Source organism: Arachis ipaensis, chromosome B5, assembly GCF_059453495.1.
Source record: "Arachis ipaensis isolate K30076 ecotype BB chromosome B5, ASM5945349v1, whole genome shotgun sequence".
Taxonomy (NCBI): Eukaryota; Viridiplantae; Streptophyta; class Magnoliopsida; order Fabales; family Fabaceae; genus Arachis; species Arachis ipaensis.
In genome coordinates, this window is record NC_142440.1 from 73,616,431 (window position 1) to 73,632,485 (window position 16,055).

General features: G+C 38.9%; 1 non-coding gene across 1 annotated transcript; it reads right to left on the bottom strand.

The window, feature by feature from the left end:
- Nucleotides 1-4,693: 4,693 nt before the first annotated feature.
- On the bottom strand, nt 4,694-4,801 carry LOC148564630 (small nucleolar RNA R71). Its single transcript, XR_015884397.1, has one exon. It is a non-coding gene; the product is annotated as a small nucleolar RNA R71 (small nucleolar RNA).
- Nucleotides 4,802-16,055: the final 11,254 nt, after the last annotated feature.

A 16,055-nucleotide genomic window follows, 5' to 3' on the forward strand; every position in this document is an offset into this window, starting at 1 on the left:
GCCTTTTGGTTTAAAGGGCTATTGGCTTTTTCTGCTTGCTTTTTCTTTTTCTTTCTCTTTTTTTTTTGCATATACTCTTTTTTTTTTCTGCAAGCTTTTCACTGCTTTTTCTTGCTTCAAGAATCAATTTTATGATTTTTTAGATTATCAAATAACATTTCTCCTTTTCCATCATTCTTTCAAGAGCCAACAATTTTAACATTCATGAATCAACAATATCAAAAATATGCACTGTTTAAGCATTCATTCAGAAAGACAAAAGTATTGCCACCACATCCTAATAATTAAACTGTTTTAAAATTTGAAATTCATGCACTTCTTTTCCTTTTCAATTAAAACACTCTTTATTTAAGAAAGGTGATGGATTCATTTTCATAGCTTTAAGGCATAGACACTTAGACACTAGTGATCATGTAATAAAGACACAAACATAAATAGACATAAGGCATAATTTTCGAAAAAACAGAAAATAAAGTACAAGAAAATTAAAGAACGGGTCCACCTTAGTGATGGCGGCTTGTTCTTCCTCTTGAAGATCTTATGGAGTGCTTGAGCTCCTCAATGTCTCTTCCTTGCCTTTGTTGCTCCTCTCTCATGGTTCTTTGGTCTTCTCTAATTTCATGGAGGACGATGGAATGCTCTTGGTGCTCCACCCTTAGTTGTCCCATATTGGAACTTAATTCTCCTACGGAGGTGTTGATTTGCTCCTGATGAGCGGATAATTTATACGCTTTTTGGCATTGTTTTTAGTATGTTTTTAGTAGGATCTAGTTACTTTTAGGGATGTTTTTATTAGTTTTATGTTAAATTCACATTTCTGGACTTTACTATGAGTTTGTGTGTTTTTTTTTATTTCAGGTATTTTCTGGCTGAAATTGAGGGACCTGAGCAAAAATCAGATTCAGAGGTTGAAGAAGGACTGCATATGCTGTTGGATTCTGACCTCCCTGCACTCAAAGTGGATTTTCTGGAGCTATAGAACTCCAAATGGCGCGATTCCAATTGCGTTGGAACGTAGACATTCAGGGCTTTTCAGAAATATATAATAGTCCATACTTTGTCCGAGGTTAGATGACGTAAACTGGCGTTGAACACCAATTCCATGTTGCAGTCTGGCGTTCAGTGCCAGAAACAAGTTGCAAAGTGGAGTTCAACGCCAGAAACACGTTACAAACTGGTGTTCAACTCCAAGAATGACCTCTCCACGTGTAAACTTCAAGCTCAGTTCAAGCACACACCAAGTGGGCCCCGGAAGTGGATTTCTACATCATTTACTCGATTCTGTAAACCCTAGTAACTAGTTTTTATAAATAGGACTTTTTACTATTGTATTGACATCTTTAGTTTCATCTTTAGATCACGTTTGGGGGCTGGCCATTCGGCCATGCCTGAACCTCTCACTTATGTATTTTTCAATGGTAGAGTTTCTACACACCATAGATTAAGGTGTGGAGCTCTGCTGTTCCTCAAAGATTAATGCAAAGTACTACTGTTTTTCTATTCAATTCAACTTATTCCGCTTCTAAGATATTCATTCGCACTTCAATATGATGGATGTGATGATCATGACAGTCATCATCATTCTCAACTTATGAACGCGTGCCTGACAACCACTTCCATTCTACCTGAGTCCGAGTTATTAGTGTCTTCGTGGTATAAGTTAGAACCCATGGATGGCCATTCCTGAGATTCGAAAAGTCTAAACCTTGTCTGTGGTATTCCAAATAGGATCTGGGAAGGGATGGCTATGACGAGCTTAAAACTCGCGAGTGCTGGGCGTAGTGACAGACGCAAAAGGATCAATGGATCCTATTCCAGTATGATCGAGAACTGACAGATGATTAGCCGTGCCGTGACAGAGCATTTGGACCTTTTTCACAGAGGGGATGGGATGTAGCCATTGACAATGGTGATGCCCTACATAAAGCTTGCCATGGAAAGGAGTAGGATTGATTGGATGAAGACAGCGGGAAAGCAGAGATCAGAGGAACGAAAGCATCTCTATACGCTTATCTGAAATTCTCACCAATGAATTACATAAGTATTTCTATCTTTATTTTCTGTTTAATTACTATTATTATTCGAAAACTCCATAACTATTTAATATCTGCCTGACTGAGATTTACAAGATGACCATAGCCTGCTTCAAGCCGACAATCTCCGTGGGATCGACCCTTACTCACGTAAGGTTTTATTACTTGGACGACCCAGTGCACTTGCTTGTTAGTTGTATCGAAGTTGTGACAAATTATAAATTAAGATTAGAGCACCAAGTTTTTGGAGCCATTACCAGGGATCACAATTTCGTGCACCAAGTTTTTGGCACCGTTGCCGGGGATTGTTCGAGTTTGGACAACTGACGGTTCATTTTGTTGCTCAGATTAGGTAACTTTATTTTAATTTTAAGTTTTTGTTTTTATTCTTTTAATTTTCGAATTTTTTTTTAAATTAATTTATGTTCTTTAGAATTTTTAGGATTGAATGCTAGAGTTTCATGAAGCATGTTGAAGCCTGGCTGGCTACAAAGCCATGTCTAAATTCTTTTGGACTGAGGCTTCCAAACCATCAACATAGAGGCAAGTTAATTTGATGACTTAGCTGTTGAATGTCTGATTTACATGCTGAAAGCTTGGCTGGCTAGTGAGCCATGTCTAATTCCTGGACTGAAGCTTTAGTTTAAGAGTGCAAGATTCCTGGAATTCATATTAAAAATTTTGGAATCCTTATTTTTCTTTTCTAATTAATTTTCGAAAAAAAAAATCCAAAAAAATTTATAAAATCATAAAATCAAAAATATTTTTATGTTTCTTGTTTGAGTCTTGTGTCATGTTTTAAGTTTTGTGTCAATTGCATCTCCATTTGCACTTTTCGAAAAAATGCATTCATGCATTGCATTCATCATGATCTTCAAGTTGTTCTTGATAAACTTTCTTGTTTGATCTTCATATTATATTGTTTTGTGTTGTATGATGTTTTTCATATGCATTCCTGCATTCATATTGTCTAAGCATTAAAAATTTCTAAGTTTGGTGTCTTGCATGTTTTCTTCTCTTGAAAATCTTTCAAAAATAAGTTCTTGGTGTTCATCTTGACATTCAAAGTGTTCTTGGTGTTCATCTTGACATTCATGGTGTTCTTGCATGCATCACATGTTTTGATCCAAGATTTTCATGCATTGAGACTTTTTGATATTTTTCTCTTTCATCATTAAAAATTCAAAAAATCAAAAAATATCTTTCCCTTTTTCACTCATAAATTTTTGAAAATTTGAGTTGACTTTTTCAAAACTTTTTAAAATTTAGTTGTTTCTTATGAGTCAAATCAAATTTTCAATTTAAAAATCTTATCTTTTCAAAATCTTTTTCAAAAATCAAATCTTTTTCATTTTTCATATTTATTTTTGAAAATTTTAAAAATATATTTCAAAAATATTTTTCTTAATTTTATCTCATAATTTTCGAAAATATTATCAACAATTAATGTTTTGATTCAAAAATTTCAAGTTTGTTACTTTCTTGTTAAGAAAGATTCAAACTTTAAGTTCTAGAATCATATCTTGTGATTACTTGTGAGTCAAGTCATTAATTTTGATTTTAAAATTCAAAACTTTTTCAAAACTAATTTTAATCATATCTTTCTATCATATCTTTTTAAATCATATCTTTTTCAAAAATTTGATTTTAAAATATTTTTTCTAACTTCTTATCTTCTTATCTTTTCAAAATTGATTTTCAAATCTTTTTCAACTAACTAATTGACTTTTTGTTTGTTTCTTGTCTTTTTCAAAACCACCTAACTACTCTTCCCTCTCTAATTTTCGAAAATACCTCCTTCTTTTTTAAAAATTCTTTTTAATTAATTGATTGTTTTAAATTTTAATTTTAATTTTATTTCCCCTTTACTTTTCGAAAATCATCAACTCCTTTTCAAAAATTATTTTCGAAAACTTCTCTCTCTCATCTCCTTCTATTTATTTATTCATCTACTAACACTTCTCTCCCATCCAAAAATTCGAACACCACCTCCCTCTCTGTGTTCGAGTTTTCCCTCTTCTCTTCCTTACATTACATTCTTTTCTTCTTCTACTCACACAAAAGAACCTCTCTCTACTGAGGCAAAGAGGATCCCTATTATTTTCTGTTTTCTTCTTTTTCATATGAGCAGGAGCAAGGACAAGAACATTCTTGTTGAAGCAGATCCTGAACCTGAAAGGACTCTGAAAAGAAAACTAAGAGAAGCTAAAATACAACAATCCAGAGACAACCTTACAGGAATTTTCAAACAGGAAGAGGAGATGGCAGCTAAAAATAATAATAATAATGCAAGGAGGATGTTTGGTGACTTTACTGCACCTAATTCCAATTTACATGGAAGAAGCATCTCCATTCCTGCCATTGGAGCAAACAATTTTGAGCTGAAACCTCAATTAGTTTCTCTGATGCAGCAAAACTACAAGTTTCATGGATTTCCATCTGAAGATCCTTTTCAATTCTTAACTAAATTCTTGCAGATCTGTGATACTGTTAAGACCAATGGGGTTGATCCCGAGGTCTACAGGCTTATGCTTTTACCGTTTGCTGTAAGAGACAGAGCTAGAGTGTGGTTGGACTCTCAACCCAAAGATAGCCTGAACTCTTGGGATAAGCTGGTCACGGCTTTCTTAGCCAAGTTCTTCCCTCCTCAAAAGCTGAGTAAGCTTAGAGTGGATGTTCAAACCTTCAGACAGAAAGAAGGTGAATCCCTCTATGAAGCTTGGGAGAGATATAAGCAACTAACCAAAAAGTGTCCTTCTGACATGCTTTCAGAATGGACCATCCTGGATATATTCTATGATGGTCTGTCTGAATTAGCTAAGATGTCATTGGATACTTCTGCAGGTGGATCCATTCACCTAAAGAAAACACCTGCAGAAGCTCAAGAACTCATTGACATGGTAGTTAATAACCAGTTCATGTATACTTCTGAGAGGAATCCTGTGAGTAATGGGACGCCTCAGAAGAAGGGAGTTCTTGAAATTGATGCTCTGAATGCCATATTGGCTTAGAACAAAATATTGACTCAGCAAGTCAATATGATTTCTCAGAGTCTGAATGGAATGCAAGCTGCATCCAACAATACTCAAAAGGCATCTTCTAAGAAAGAAGCTTATGATCTTGAGAACCCTACAATAGCAGAGGTGAATTATATGGGTGAACCCTATGGAAACACCTATAATCCTTTATGGAGAAATCACCCAAATCTCTCATGGAAGGATCAACAAAAGCCTCAACAAGGCTTTAATAATGGTGGAAGAAACAGGTTTAGCAATAGCAAGCCATTTCTATCATCCACTCAGCAAAAGACAGAGAGTTCTGAGTTGAATCCATCTAGCTTGGCAAATATAGTCTCTGATCTATTTAAGGCCATTCTAAGTTTCATGAATGAAACAAGGTCCTCCATTAGAAATTTGGAAGCACAAGTGGGCCAGCTGAGTAAAAGGATCACTGAAATCCCTCCTAGTACTCTCCCAAGCAATACAGAAGAAAATCAAAAAGTAGAGTGCAAGACCATTGAATTGACCATCATGGCCGAACCCACAAGAGAGGAGGAGGACGTGAATCCTAGTGAGGAAGACCTCCTGGGACGTCCAGTGATCAATAAGGAGTTTACCTCTGAGGAACCAAAGGAATCTGAGACTCATCTAGAGACCATAGAGATTCCATTGAACCTCCTTATGCCATTCATGAGCTCTGATGAGTATTCTTCTTCTGAAGAGAATGAAGATGTTACTGAAGAGCAAGTTGTCAAGTACCTTGGTGCTATCATGAAGCTGAATGCCAAATTATTTGGTAATGAAACTTGGGAAGATGAACCTCCCTTGCTCATCAATGAATTGAGTGATCTGGATCAACTGAGATTGCCTCAGAAGAAACAGGATCCTGGAAAGTTCTTAATACCTTGTACCATAGGCACCATGACCTTTGAGAAGGCTCTATGTGACCTCGGGTCTGGAATAAACCTCATGCCACTCTCTGTAATGGAGAAACTGGGAATCTTTCAGGTACAAACTGCTAGAATCTCATTAGAGATGGCAGACAATTCCAGAAAACAGGCTTATGGACAAGTAGAGGACATGTTAGTAAAGTTTGAAGGCCTTTACATCCCTGCTGATTTCATAATCCTAGATACTGGGAAGGATGAGGATGAATCCATCATCCTTGGAAGACCCTTCCTAGCCACAGCAAGAGCTGTGATTGATGTGGACAGAGGAGAATTGATCCTTCAACTAAATGAGGACAATCTTGTGTTTAAAACTCAAGGATCTCTCTCTGTAACCATGGAGAGGATGCATGAAAAGCTTCTCTCAAAACAGAGTCAACCAGAGCCCCCACAGTCAAACTCTAAGTTTGGTGTTGGGAGGCCACAACCAAACTCTAAGTTTGGTGTTGAACTCCCATATCCAAACTCTAAGTTTGGTGTTGGGAAGTCTCAACAATGCTCTGAGCATCTGTGAGGCTCCATGAGAGCCCACTGTCAAGCTATTGACATTAAAGAAGCGCTTGTTGGGAGGCAACCCAATTTTTATTTATCTAATTTTATTTTCATTCTTATTGTTCTTTCATGTTTTATTAGGTTCATGATCATGTGGAGTCACAAAATAAATACAAAAATTAAAAACAGAATCAAAAACAGCAGAAGAAAAATCACACCCTGGAGGAAGGACTTACTGGCGTTTAAACGCCAGTAAAGAGCATCTGGCTGGCGTTCAACGCCAGAACAGAGCATGGATCTGGCGCTGAACGCCAGAAACAAGCATGAAGTTGGTGTTCAACGCCAGAAATATGCTGCATATGGGCGTTGAACGCCCAGAACAAGCATCACTTCGGCGTTTAAACGCCAGAAATGCATGCAAAGGCATTTTACATGCCTAATTGGTGCAGGGATGTAAATCCTTGACACCTCAGGATCTGTGGACCCCACAGGATCCCCACATACCTCCACTCACCTTCCCTCCTCATAATCCTATATCACCTCAATCTCTCTTCCCCATCACCTCTTCACCACTCACATCTATATCTTCTTCTTCTTCTTCTATTCTTTCTTCTTTTGCTCGAGGGCGAACAACATTCTAAGTTTGGTGTGGTAAAAGCATAGATTTTTTATTTTTCCATAACCATTGATGGCACCTAAGGCCAGAGAAACCTCTAGAAAGAGGAAAGGGAAAACAAAAGCTTCCACCTCCAAGTCATAGGAGATAGAAAGATTCATCTCAAGGGTCTATAGCTCAGTAGTAGAACATTTGACTGCAAATCAAGAGATCCCTGGGATACCTCAGGGGATACATTTTTCCTCCACACAATTATTGGGAGCAACTAAGGGTGGAACACCAAGAGCACTCCATCATCCTCCATGAAATTAGAGAAGATCAAAGAGCAATGACGGAGGAGCAACAAAGACAAGGAAGAGACATAGAAGAGCTCAAGGACATCATTGGTTCCTCAAGAAGAAAACGCCACCATCACTAAGGTGGACTCATTCCTTGTTCTTAAATTTTCTGTTTTTTTCGTTTTCTTTATGTTAAGTGCTTATCTATGTTAGTGTCTTATTACATGATCATTAGTATTTAGTAACTTTGTCTTAAAGTTATGAATGTCCTATGAATCCATCACCTCTTTTAAATGAAAAAATTTTTTTAATTCAAAAGAACAAGAAGTACATGAGTTTCGAATTTATCCTTGAACTTAGTTTAATTATATTGATGTGGTGACAATACTTTTTGTTTTTTGAATGTATGCTTGAACAGTGCATATGTCTTTTGAAGTTGTTGTTTATGAATGTTAAATATGTTGGCTCTTGAAAGAATGATGAACAGGAGACATGTTATTTGATAATATGAAAAATCATAAAATTGATTCTTGAAGCAAGAAAAAGCAGTGAATACAAAAGCTCGCAAAAAAAAAAAAAAAAAAGCAAGCAGAAAAAGCCAAAAGCTCTTAAAACCAAGAGGCAAGAGCAAAAAGCCAGTAACCCTTAAAACCAAAAGGCAAGGGTAATAAAAAGGATCCAAGGCTTTGAGCATCAGTGGATAGGAGGGCCTAAAGGAATAAAATCCTGGCCTAAGCGGCTAAACCAAGCTGTCCCTAACCATGTGCTTGTGGCGTGAAGGTGTCAAGTGAAAACTTGAGACTGAGCGGTTAAAGTCAAGGTCCAAAGCAAAAGAAGAGTGTGCTTAAGAACCCTGGACACATCTAATTGGGGACTTTAGCAAAGCTGAGTCACAATCTGAAAAGGTTCACCCAGTTATGTGTCTGTGGCATTTATGTATCCGGTGGTAATACTGGAAAACAAAGTGTTTAGGGCTACGGCCAAGACTCATAAAGTAGCTGTGTTCAAGAATCAACACACTGAACTAGGAGAATCAATAACACTATCTGAACTCTCAGTTCCTATAGATGCCAATCATTCTGAACTTCAATGGATAAAGTGAGATGCCAAAACTATTCAAGGGGCAAAAAGCTACAAGTCCCGCTCATCTGATTGGAGCTATGTTTCATTGATATTTTGGAATTTATAGTATATTCTCTTCTTTTTATCCTATTTGATTTTCAGTTGCTTGGGGACAAGCAACAGTTTAAGTTTGGTGTTGTGATGAGCGGATAATTTATACGCTTTTTGGCATTGTTTTTAGTATGTTTTTAGTAGGATCTAGTTACTTTTAGGGATGTTTTTATTAGTTTTTATGTTAAATTCAAATTTCTAGACTTTACTATGAGTTTGTGTGTTTTTCTGTTATTTCAGGTATTTTCTGGCTGAAATTGAGGGACTTGAGCAAAAATCAAATTCAGAGGTTGAAGAAGGACTGCAGATGCTGTTGGATTCTGACCTCCCTGCACTCAAAGTGGATTTTCTGGAGCTACAAAACTCCAAATGGCGCTCTTCCAATTGCGTTGGAAAGTCGACATCCAGGGCTTTCTAGAAATATATAATAGTCCATAATTTGCCCGAGTTTAGATGGTGAAAACTGGCGTTGAACGCCAGTTCCATGTTGTAGTCTGGCGTTCAGCGCCAGAAACAAGTTGCAAAGTGGAGTTCAATGCCAGAAACACGTTACAAACTGGCGTTCAACTCTAAGAATGACCTTTCCACATGTAAACTTCAAGCTCAACCCAAGCACACACCAAGTGGGCTCCGGAAGTGGATTTCTACATCATTTACTCAATTTTGTAAACCCTAGTAACTAGTTTTTATAAATAGGACTTTTTACTATTGTATTTACATCTTTAGTTTCATCTTTAGATCACGTTTGGGGGCTAGCCATTCAGCCATGCCTGAACCTCTCACTTATGTATTTTTCAACGGTAGAGTTTCTACACACCATAGATTAAGGTGTGGAGCTCTGCTGTTCCTCAAAGATTAATGCAAAGTACTACTGTTTTTCTATTCAATTCAACTTATTCCGCTTCTAAGATATTCATTCGCACTTCAATATGATGGATGTGATGATTGTGACAGTCATCATCATTCTCAACTTATGAACGCGTGCCTGACAACCACTTCCGTTCTACCTTCGATTGAATGGATATCTCTTAGATATCTAATACAGAGGACCGAGTCCGAGTTATTAGTGTCTTCGTGGTATAAGTTAGAACCCATGGATGGCCATTCCTGAGATCCAGAAAGTCTAAACCTTGTCTATGGTATTCCGACTAGGATCTGGGAAGGGGTGGCTGTGACGAGCTTAAAACTCGCGAGTGCTGGGCGTAGTGACAGACGCAAAAAGATCAATGGATCCTATTCCAGTATGATCGAGAACCGACAGATGATTAGCCGTGCCGTGATAGAGCATTTGGACCTTTTTCATAGAGAGGATGGGATGTAGCCATTGACAACGGTGATGCCCTACATAAAGCTTGCCATGGAAAGGAGTAAGATTGATTGGATGAAGACAGCAGGAAAGCAGAGATCAGAGGAACGAAAGCATCTCTATACGCTTATCTGAAATTCTCACCAATGAATTACATAAGTATTTCTATCTTTATTTTCTGTTTATTTACTATTATTATTCGAAAACTCCATAACTATTTAATATCCGCCTGACTGAGATTTACAAGATGACCATAGCCTGCTTCAAGTCGACAATCTCCGTGGGATCGACCCTTACTCACGTAAGGTTTTATTACTTGGACGACCCAGTACACTTGCTGGTTAGTTGTATCGAAGTTGTGACAAATTATAAATTAAGATTAGAGCACCAAGTTTTTGGAGCCATTACCAGGGATCACAATTTCGTGCACCAGCTCCCAATAGTTTTGTGGAGGAAAATGCATCCCTTGAGGCATCTCAGGGATTTCATGATGAGGAGTTTCCTCATGCTCTTGTCCATGAGTGGGATCTCTTGTTTGCTCCATCCTTTTCTTAGTGATGGGCTTGTCCTCATCAATGAGAATGTCTCCCTCTATGTCAATTCCAACTGAATTGCAGAGGTGACAAATGAGGTGAGGAAAGGCTAACCTTGCCAAAGTAGAAGACTTATTCGCCACCTTGTAGAGTTCTTGGGATATAACCTCATGAACTTCTGCTTCCTCTCCAATCATGATGCTATGGATCATGTTGGCTCGGTCTATAGTAACTTCAGACCAGTTGCTAGTGGGAATGATTGAGCGTTGGATGAACTCCAACCATCCCCTAGCCACGGGCTTGAGGTCATGCCTTCTTAGTTGAACCGGCTTTCCTCTTGAAACTCTCTTCCATTGAGCGCCCTCTTCACAAATGTCTATGAGGATTTGATCCAACCTTTGATCAAAGTTGACCCTTCTAGTGTAGGGGTGTGCACCTCCTTACATCATGGGTAAGTTGAATGCCAACCTTACATTTTCCGGACTGAAATCTAAGTATTTCCCTCAGACCATTGTAAGCCAATTCTTAGGGTCCGGGTTCATACTTTGATCATGGTTCTTGGTGATCCATGCATTGGCATAGAACTCTTGAACCATTAGGATTCCGACTTGTTGAATGGGGTTGGTGAGAACTTTCCAACCTCTTCTTCGGATCTCATGTCGGATCTCCGGATATTCATTCTTTTTGGGCTTGAAAGGGACCTCGTGGATCACCTTCTTCTTAGCCACAACTTCATAGAAGTGGTCTTGATACACCCTTGAGAGGAATCTCTCCATCTCCCATGACTCGGAGGTGAAAGCTTTTGCCTTCCCTTTCCTCTTTCTAGAGGTTTCTCCAGCCTTTGGTGCCATTAATGGTTATGGAAAAACAAAAAGCTTTAGCTTTTACCACACCAAACTTAGAAGGTTTGTTCGTCCTCGAGCAAAAGAAGAAAGAAGAGAGTAGAAGAAGAAGAAATAGAGGAGATTGAGGGGGGCTTAGTGTTTCGGCTAAGGGGGAGAAGTAGTGTGTATGTTGAGTGAAAATAAAGGAGTGAAGATGGGTTTATATAGAAGTGGAGAGGGGGGTATGGTTCGGCCATTATGGGTGGGTTTGGGAGGGAAAGTGGTTTGAATTTGAATGGTGGGGTAGGTGGGATTTTATGAAGGATGGAGGTGAGTGGTGAAGAGAATGGTGGGATTTGATAGGTGAGGGGTTTTTAGGGAAGAGGTATTGAGGTGATTGGTGAATGGGTGAAGAAGAGAGAGAGAGGTGGGGTAGGTGGGGATCTTGTGGGGTCCACAGATCCTGAGGTGTCAAGGATTTTTCATCCCTGCACCTAGTGGCATGCAAAACGTCCCTTTCTGCCAATCCTGACGTTAAACGCCAGGCTGCTGCCCATTTCTGGCGTTTAGTGCCAGCTTCTTTCCCTTTTCTGGCATTAAACGCCAGTCTGGTGCCCATTTCTGGCGTTAAACGCCCAGAATGGTGCCAGACTGGGCGTTTAACGCCCATTCTGCTACCCTTACTGGCGTTTAAATGCCAGTAAGTTTCTCCTCCAGGGTGTTCTATTTTTAATTCTGTTTTTCAGTCTGTTTTTGCTTTTTCAATTGTTTTTGTTACTTCACATGATCATCAACCTACAGAAAATATAAAATAACAAAAGAAAAGAGAAATTTAACATAGATAATTAAAGATTGGGTTGCCTCCCAACAAGCGCTTCTTTAATGTCAATAGCTTGACAGTGGGATCTCATGGAGCCTCACAGATGTTTAGAGCAATGTTGGAACCTCCCAACACCAAACTTAGAGTTTGAATGTGGGGGTTCAACACCAAACTTAAAGTTTGGTTGTGGCCTCCCAACACCAAACTTAGAGTTTGACTGTGGGGGCTCTGTTTGACTCTGCATTGAGAGAAGCTCTTCATGCTTCCTCTCCATGGTTATAGAGGGATATCCTTGAGCTTTAAACACAAGGGAGTCTTCATTCACTTGAATGATCAATTCTCCTCTGTCAACATCAATCACAGCTTTTGCTGTGGCTAGGAAGGGTCTGCCAAGGATGATGGATTCATCCATACACTTCTCAGTCTCTAGGATTATGAAATCCGCAGGGATGTAGTGGCCTTCAACCTTTACCAAGACATCCTCTACAAGTCCATAAGCCTGTTTCTTTGAATTGTTTGCCATCTCTAGTGAGATTCTAGCAGCTTGTACCTCAATGATCCCCAGCTTCTCCATTATAGAGAGAGGCATGAGGTTTATGCTTGATCCTAGGTCACACAGAGCCTTTTCAAAGGTCATGGTGCCTCTGGTACAAGGTATTGAGAATTTTCCAGGATCTTGTCTCTTTTGAGGTAATCTCTGCCTAGTCAAGTCATCCAGTTCTTTGATGAGCAATGGGGGTTCATCCTCCCAAGTCTCATTACCAAATAACTTGGCATTTAGCCTCATGATTGCTCCAAGATACTTAGCAACTTGCTCTTCAGTAACATCTTCATCCTCTTCAGAGGAAGAATATTCATCAGAGATCATGAATGGCAGGAGAAAATTCAATAGAATCTCTATGGTCTCTGTGTGAGCCTCAGATTCCCATGGTTCCTCATTAGGGAACTCCATGGAGGCCAGTGGACGTCCATTGAGGTCTTCCTCAGTGGAGATCACTGCCTCTTCCTCCTCTCTAAGTTCGGCCATGTGAGATGTGGTTATGGCCTTGCACTTTCTTTTTGGATTCTCTTCTGTATTGCTTGGGAGAGTACTAGGAGGGAGTTCAGTAATTTTTTTACTCAGCTGACCTACTTGTGCCTCCAAAGTTCTAATGGAGGACCTTGTTTCAGTCATGAAACTCTGAGTGGTTTTAATTAGATCAGAGACTATAGTCGCTAAGTCAGAGTGGCTCTGCTTAGAATTCTCTGTCTGTTGCTGAGAAGATGATGGAAAAGGCTTGCTATTGCTAAACCTGTTTCTTCTACCATCATTGTTGTTGAAGCCTTGTTGAGGTCTCTGTTGATCCTTCCATGAGATATTTAGATGATTTCACCATGAAGGATTATAGGTGTTTTCATAGGATTCTCTCATGTAATTCATCTCTTCCATTGCAGGGTTCTCAGGGTCATAAGCTTCTTCTTCAGAGGAAGCTTCTTTAGTACTGCCTGTTGCTGCTTGTATTTCAGACAGACTCTAAGAGATCATATTAACTTGTTGAGTTAATATCTTGTTCTGAGCCAATATGGCATTCAGAGTATCAATCTCAAGAACTCCTTTCTTCTGATTTGTCCCATTATTCACAGGATTCCTTTTAGAAGTGTACATGAATTGGTTATTTGTAACCATTTCAATGAGTTCCTGAGCTTCTGCAGGCGTCTTCTTCAAATGAAGAGATCCTCCAGTAGAGCTGTCCAATGGCATCTTGGACAGTTCAGACAGACCATCATAGAAGATACCTATGATGCTCCATTATGAAAGCATGTCAGAAGGGCACCTTCTAATTAATTGCTTGTATCTTTTCCAAGCTTCATAGAGGGATTCACCTTCCTTCTGTCTGAAGGTTTGGACTTCCACTCTAAGCGTACTCAATTTTTGAGGTTGAAAGAACTTTGCCAAGAAGGCATTGACTAGATTTTCCCAAGAGTTCAGGCTTTCTTTAGGTTGTGAGTCTAACCATGTCCTAGCTCTGTCTCTTATAGCAAAAGGGAAGAGCATAAGTCTGTAGACCTCGGGGTCAACCCCATTGGTCTTGACAATGTTACAGATTTGCAAGAATTCAGCTAAGAACTGATGAGGATCTTCCAATGGAAGTCCATGAAACTTACAATTCTGTTGCATTAGAGAAACTAATTGAGGCTTAAGCTCAAAGTTGTTTGCTCCAATGGCAGGGATTGAGATGCTTCTCCCATAGAAGTCGGGAGTAGGTGCAGTAAAGTCACCCAGCACCTTCCTTGCATTGTTGGCATTGTTATTTTCGGCTGCCATTGCTTCTTCTTCTTTGAAAAGCTCTGTTAGGCCCTCTACAGAGATTTATACTTTAGCTTCTCTTAGCTTTCTCTTCAAGGTCCTTTCAGGTTCAGGATCAGCTTCAACAAGAATGCCTTTGTCTTTGCTCCTGCTCATATGAAAGAGAAGAGAACAAGAAAGTATGGAATCCTCTATGTCACAGTATAGAGATTCCTTGAAGTGTCAGAGAAAAAGAAGAATAGAAGGAGAAGGTAGAAAGAGAAGAATTAGAACTTATCAAGAGGGATAGAGTTCGAATTGTTGATAGTGGAGGAGTGTTAGTCCTTTAAATAGAAGGATGTGAGAAGAGGGGAAGAATTTTCGAAATTAAAGTAAAAGATTTTGAAATAATTAAAAGAAATTTTGAAAATTTGATTGATGATTTTTGAGAATTAAAGTTGGGAAAGAAATTAAGTGATTTTTGAAAAAGATTTTTGAAATTAGAAATCAAAAAGATATGATTGAAAATTATTTTGAAAAAGATGTGATTAAGAAGATACGATTGAAAAGATATGGTTGTCAGGCACGCGTTCATAGGTGAGAATGAATATCTTGGAGAAGAAATAGACTTGAGTTGAATAGAAAAACAATAGTACTTGTATTAATTCGTGAAGAACAGCAGAGCTCCACACCTTAATCTATGGTGTGTAGAAACTCCACCGTTAAAAATACAAAAGTAATTAAGGTTCATTGGCTTCGGTCTGGTGCACGAAGTGTAAATCACACTTTTCACAACTTGTACCACTAACCAGCAAGTGCATTGGGTCGTCCAAGTAATACCTTACGTGAGTAAGGGTCGAATCCCACGGATATTGTTGGTTTGAAGCAATCTATAGTTATCTTGCAATTCTTAGTCAGGATATAATATCAATAATAATTCTTAGTTTAAATTGTAACAAGTGAAAGGGATAAAATAAATACTTATTGTGCAATAATGGAGAATATGTTGGAGTTTTGGAGATGCTTTGCTTTCTGAATCTCCGCTTTCTCCCTGTCTTCTTCTTCACGCACGCAAGGTTCCTTCCATGGCAAGCTGTATGTAAGGTGTCACCGTTGTCAATGGCTACCATCCGTCCTCTCAGTGAAAATGGTCCAGGTGCGCTGTCACCGCACGGCTAATCATCTGTTGGTTCTCGATCATGTCAGAATAGGATCCATTGATCCTTTTGCGTCTGTCACTACGCCCAACTCTCGCGAGTTTGAAGCTCGTCACAGTCATTCAATCCCTGAATCCTACTCGGAATACCACAGATAAGGTTTAGACTTTCCGGATTCTCAAGAATGCTGCCAATGGATTCTAGCTTATACCACGAAGATTCTGATTAAGGAATCCAAGAGATATTCATTCAATCGAAGGTAGAACAGAGGTGGTTGTCAGGCACGCGTTCATAGGTTGAGGATGGTGATGAGTGTCACGGATCATCACATCCATCATATTGAAGTGCGAATGAACATCTTAGATAGAAACAAGCGTGTTTGAATAGAAAACAGAAAAGGTTGCATTAATTCATCGAGACACAGCAGAGCTCCTCACCTCCAACAATGGAGTTTAGAGACTCATGCCGTCAGAGAGTACAAAGTTTAGATCTGAAATGTCATGAGGTGCAAAATAAATCTCTAAAAGTTGTTTAAATACTAAACTAGTAACCTAGGTTTACAGAAAATGAGTAAACTATGATAGATAGTGCAGAAATCCACTTTTAGGCCC